Consider the following 6,360-nt stretch of genomic DNA (forward strand, 5'->3'; position numbering starts at 1 on the left):
CAATAATCAGGACCCTCCCCGGGAAACCTTGGGTTCCAGCCACTCCCCCAGGGGCCTCCATTAGGGGGTTTTGCACCCAGAGGCGCCTGCAGCGCCCTCAGGGACAGCGGCACCCCAGGGTTCCCTCACCCTGGGCTGGGCACATCCCTGCCACCAACAGGGCTCAAGGGCCAGGGCAGGATCCCTGGTGGAGGGCGGGATGGCGGGGTGAGTGCACCTCCTTGGGTACCCGGACTCGTAGAGCTAGAGGTGAGAGTGGGTATCTTCCCGAGGGGTTCATCCGGTACCCAGCCCACGGCGCTCTAGTCTGCCTCACGTGGACGCCCCCCTCAACCCCTTATCTTCCTGCCCTGGCCTCCCTTCCTGTCCTCCACCCGGGCCCTGGACGCTGGAGCCCGCAAGGCTGCGCTCGGTACTTCGGGGACTTCCGGGCATTGCGGGTCTACTCAAGCAAGTAAGGCTCATCTTTCCAGCAGCAGTGAAAAAGGCTGGAGTGAGCAAAAGTATTGTGCCCCGTGTGAGGATCGAACTCACGACCTTCAGATTATGAGACTGACGCGCTACCTACTGCGCTAACGAGGCACCTACAAGCAACTTCCGGGAGTAGGATAATGAGGCTGTTGCGGGTGCCCAGTGCGCATGCTCAGAAAATCACAGCTTCATTTTTCTCCGCAGAATTTCTGATCTGATACACCAAAGTTCCCGCCCCGGCGCCTGCCTTACTTGAACCACCCACGCCTCTCTGGTCTTCTGCCTGATGGTCTGGTTATCAATCAACAAACACTGCGGCTTATTGGGCCCCCGGCGCTGAGTAGGGGGGACCCTGGGCCGCGGGATTCTTCCTACTCTTGTAAACTCTAATTTTTGTAGAGTGCTTACAAAGCGTTTGCACGGTCGTGATCTCGTGAAACACTTCTTGGGTACCTACGTGTCCCTGGCCCGGTGCTGGGTGCTGTGATCACAGAGATATTCCCAGCCTCAATCAGTTGGAGTGGGGGCCCACAAGCATAATGATTTGAAAACATACAAAACATGTACACTATTCCGGCCTCACACAAACCCCCGATCTAGCCTGGTGCCCAGCCCCTTCTGACGCCCCAAGTTTCCACCGATGCTCGGAGCTCGGCGGCTGAAACCACTCTTCTTAGAAGCGCCCATGGCACTGGAGACGACACCTCGAGCCGCAGCCTCGGCCTCTAGGAAGCCCTCTCCTCTCCTTTACCCCGAGCCCTTTATGTTAATTATCAGCTCATTTAAATACATTCATTGTTAAAGGCCGCTTTATGTCACTGTTATAAATGGAAAACGGGGATTTATTTTTCTCCTAATACACATTAAAATAAATATTAAAATAAAAAACTCTTCCATGTAGTATCCAAAATCATCCAGAGGAAAGCACACTTCAGATCTGTATATTTCGACGCGTGTAAATTTTACCTTTAAAAATGTATTCTAAGACTGGACTCCAGCCAACGACAGGCTAACAGAAGGACTTTGCAGGAGTGATTACTGAAGATTCCAAGTTTGAAGTGTTTCAAAAGATTAGACTATTTGATGGACCGACGAGCCTAAGGACAGAGGTGGAGAAATGCGAGAGGCTGCAAGAGTCTTAAGCTGTTAATGTAGATCTGGGTGATGGGTATATGAATATTCACTGGATAAAAATTCTTTCAATGTTTCTGTTTATCTGAAATTTTTTCATTATGAAGTGCTGGAGAGGAATTTTTAAATCCCCCAGAATTGGGGAATGTTAAGGGGGAAACTGGTAACATGAGTGTAAGAAGGTGGCAAAAAATAATATTAAGAGTAGGCATCAGAATTCCCCGGGAGCTGGGGGAGAGGACACTGCCGGGGCGGGGACGGCATGGATCTCGCTACATTTGAAGAAGCGACCCCTGGGAGTGTGGTCAGCGCCACTAAGGGTGGGCTTCTTAGAGCCTTATCTTGTCTCCACAGGAGGAGTCGCGCAGCGAGTAGGTTGTCTGAATCCCAGACCTCGTAGACTGGATGTAAATTGGATAACTTGTAACTTGGATACCCAGTCCTGGGGGTGCTGTCCCCACCATCACGGTCCCCAGTGGGAACCCCACAACCTCCCAATCCTGGGGGAAGCTCTTCCCCCACGCGAGAACCCGACAGAGGGGAAGGTGCTCGCCCTGGGGTTGGAGGAGAACAGAGGGCCAGGCAGAAGGCCAAAAGAAAGACACCGCCCCCCAACACACACACACACACACTGACCTCCCAAGCACACACACACACACACACACACTGACCTCCCAAGAACACACACACACACACACACTGACCTCCCAAGAACACACACACACACACTGACCTCCCAAGAAAACACACACACACACACACCTCCCACGAACTGCACACTGGGGGTGTCACGGTGGTTTCACCCAGATCCCCAGACCTGAAGAGCGCGGACTGACTCCCTTACTCCCTCAAGGATGCTTGCTATCTGCCCAAGCTTCTGCAGACAAGAACCCACTGGGCACCTCCTGCAGGCGGTGGGGGGACCCGACGTCTCGCTACGCCCTGACTGAGTCCGACAGAAAGGACTCAAAGTTCGGTATTAACGTGCCCGTCAGGGTCGCCAGGCTTGCCTAGTGATGGGCGACCATGGGGGAGGATGTGGGGAGGGGGTGAGGAAGAGGGGAGGCAGGGACCTGGGGGTGGGGTCCGGGGCTCTCGGAGCGAGCCCTTCCCGCCTCGAGGTCTTTACTAGGACTGTTCCCTTCGCCTGACACGGCTTTCCCCTCACCAGGCCCTTTTTCTGTACGGACATCTCCTCCTCGCCCTTCTTCAGCCAGGTCAATGGTCACCTACTCTGAGCAACCTGATTCCCATTTCCTCCCAGGATCGCTTCTGCCTCCCCTACTTCCCCCAACTCACTCGGCGGAATCGAGGTTCCTTCCTCTTCGCTAGAAGCTTTCCCGGGGGCAGCTCCTCAACTCTGGGAACAACCTGGAGGCGTCAGTATTGTTGTTTCCCTACGCGTACTGATGCGCAAACTCACGAAGAGGTCACTCGGACCTGCTGCTTGCAGCTAAAGGAGGCAGAATTCCATCTCACAGCTCTCACCTGCGCTTCCCCCGCCCATAGCAGCAGTTTCCAGAAGTGTTTCCTCACGTGCACCTCCTAAAATAATCTTGAAAAGCATCTACATACTTTCTCGATTAATGCTAAATTGATATCTAAACGTTGTTGTAAATTCAGTTACAAAGGATTTAACTTCCACTAGATGGTATATGCTGATTTTCTAAAAATATAACTGCCTGTGAGTTTTTTTAAAAAAACAAAACAGGCGTCCAATGAAATTGAAATGCCTTAGGGATCCCATGGAGACCGTAATCTATTTTAAATACACGTGAATAAGCTCTTTAATATTTGTTGTTTACATTTATTCCAGTAGTCAAAACTATGGTTTTTCCAGTAGGCTTGTGTGGATGTGAGAGTTGGACCATAAAGAAAGCTGAGCACCAAAGAATTGATGCTTTTGAACTGTGGTGTTGGAGAGACTCTTGAGAGTCCCTTGGACAGCAAGGAGATCAAACTAGTCCAATCTAAAGTAAAGCAGTCCTGAATATTCATTGGAAGGACTGATGCTGAAGCTAAAACTCCAATTCTTTGGCCACCTGATACGAAGAACTGACTCACTGGAAAAGCCCCTGATGCTGGGAAAGATTGAAGGCAGGAGGAGAAGCGGATGATAGAGAATGAGATGGTTGGATGGCATCTCCAACTTGATGGACATGAGTTTGAGCAAGCTCTGGGAGTTGGTGACAGACAGGGAAGCCTGGCATGCTGCAGTCCACGGGGTTGCAAAAAGTCGGACACCACTGAACTGAACTTACATTTATTTTCACCCCAGAACTCATATTTCCATTCTTCTCCTACCCCTAGAATGGTATTTTCATATAATACATAGTTTATGTTAGAATGTCTGTTATTGAGAACCCTAACATGCCTCTTAACAACAAAAATAGGTACATACATTGAAAATTTTGTCTCCTTTGTGGCTATAAGTCTCTGTGTCATATTTTTCTTCTTAATTGATGTCATTATTGTTACTACACAATCAAAAATCATAAATATATTCATGGATTTGAAGGATAAGTATTAAATGGAAAAATGGAAAATCTGAAACAAATATCTGTGAGATGGATGCAGCTTTTTAATCCCATTTAATTCATGTCTGTGTGGATGGCCGTTCCCTTTTTCCAGAATGAGAAAATGAGTATTAATTCCATTTCTATATTTTTCATATTTATGGGTATAAATGTTGACACACTGTTAACATGAAGACATGAAAAACGATGGGAAGAGTTTTGTGTTGACACCACAATTCAATTCCTTCAACAGTTTCAAGTTATATTCTGAACCTCTCCTCCATCTATCATCTTGGTTATGTAGGTCCTCTCAAGCTTTGATTTAGAAGCTGAAATAATTAAGTCATTAGAGTCCATGTATTCTACTTCTAAACCTGTGTTTTGAATCGAACATTCCCTTTATTTGCAGCCCTGGAGTTTTCTCACCTCCAATAAAATCCTGAAGGTGGAGGAAGAACAGATGTGGAGGAGAGACAGGAAGGAAGCCTTAGCCTGACCACTGACAGTACCTCTTTCCCCAGCTGATCAATTTTTGAACATCATCCCATCGTACTCCTGGGATATGTGTCCAGGTGACATCTGATGAGGCTTAGATTTGATCTGACAGGCAGCAGAGGCTGTTCAAACCTGTTTTACAGATGAAAGTGTGTGTGTGTGTGTGTGTGTCTGTGTGTGTGTGTGTGTGTGTGTGTGTGTGTGTGTGTGTGTGTTGAGAGGCAGGCTCAGGGCTGGCTAAGCAGAATAACTGACTGGAAACATGTTGCAAATTATTCTTTCCCTATGACCCGGATAGACCCTGGCAGGGAAACCACCTGGAAAGCCAGGAGACAATCCAGGCCTGGGGAAATAAAAACATGTCCTGGGAGAGGCTGCAGAGACCTCAGGGAGGGAGCCAAGTGGAGACACAGCCCACAGGATCATCCAGGACTTGTCTCCGGTTTACTGCCAAGAATGGAGAAGCGAAGTGCCCTCCAGATTCAGAAGAGCCATGCCCGGAAATGTCCTGGTGCCACCACTAAGCAGAAAAACAGGAAACAGGAGCCTGTTTGTGGGAAACCCAATAAATTCTGACTTTGCATTATTTTTATTACATAAATACCCCACGCTCATTATAAATCACATGCATATATAGTGTATCAGTCAGCTATTGCTGCACTAGTGCTGCTTAACAACTACTCAAAACTTAATGACTTAAATGATGTGGTTTTCTTTCTAAATAGCTTTAATGAAATATAATTCACCTACCATACAATTTGGGACATCCCACGTGGAGTTAGTTGTAAGGAACCTGCCTGCCAATGCAGGAGACATAAGAGACATGGGTTTGACCCCTAGGTCAGGAAAATCCCCTGGAGGAGGAAATGGAAGCCCCCTCCAGAGGAGCCTGGTGGCTTACAGTCCAAAGGGTTGCAAAGAGTCGGACTCGACTGAATGACTGCACAACAACAAGAGGCTGAGTGGGGAGAAGGGTTATTGGGTAAGGAAGGAGGCTGGAGAGAAGGGACCTGTTTGGGGTGGAGATTCTTCCATGATGCTCTGGGAGGAGGCAGAGGTTTCCCAGGCCTGGCCCCTTCCCAGCCAAGGCTCCGTGACGTGGCAGGACTTGGCTGTAGACCCACAGGTCTCATCTGGTTATTCTGGCTGTGACAAGCCAGAAGCCAGGGTGCAGCTAGCTGGGCAAGTCCAGGGAGGCTGAGAGAGGCTGAGTGCAGGGCGGGAGGAGGAAGATTTCCTCAGACACGCCCTGCAGGGAGCAGCCAACTCGTCTCTGTCATCTGGTCCGGGCAGCACAGGGCCACGGCCCTTCCAGCTCCGGCTTTGACTGGACGAGTGGACAGTGCTGTGTGAGTCAGCCTGTTGCTGGAAGCGTCTGAGAGTTGTTGCTCTGAGCCACGCTGACAGAGCAGCCAGGAGGAGGAAGTCCTCGCCCCTGATAGCTGAGTGTTCCCTGAGGGCCTCTGTTCTCTCAGCACTGAGGCCAGTGGCAGCAGTTACACAAAAAGCACTTATCTGGTTTTCTCCTCGTCCTGCTTAACAGCTTCTATGGATCCCGCTGTCCAAGAGATAAAGACTAAAGACGGAAGTCCTCTTGTCCCTTCCCCCATCCCTCCCACCCCACCCCTCGCAGGTCTGATCTCTGGAACGAAAGTCCTCCCACCCCTCCCCTCGCCTCCTCCCACCCCCAGCACACACTCAGTGTCTGTACCCCCAGGGCACCCATTCCCTACCACCACCCCCAGCT

At 49.8% G+C, this 6,360-nt stretch overlaps 1 non-coding gene across 1 annotated transcript; it reads right to left on the minus strand.

Annotated features, from left to right (window-relative positions):
* Nucleotides 1–509: 509 nt before the first annotated feature.
* Nucleotides 510–582, minus strand: TRNAM-CAU (transfer RNA methionine (anticodon CAU)). Its single transcript has one exon. It is a non-coding gene; the product is annotated as a tRNA-Met (tRNA).
* Nucleotides 583–6,360: the final 5,778 nt, after the last annotated feature.

Source organism: Giraffa tippelskirchi, chromosome 6 (assembly GCF_054371585.1).
Source record: "Giraffa tippelskirchi isolate mGirTip1 chromosome 6, T2T-mGirTip1v1.2.pri, whole genome shotgun sequence".
In the NCBI taxonomy this organism is placed as follows: Eukaryota; Metazoa; Chordata; class Mammalia; order Artiodactyla; family Giraffidae; genus Giraffa; species Giraffa tippelskirchi.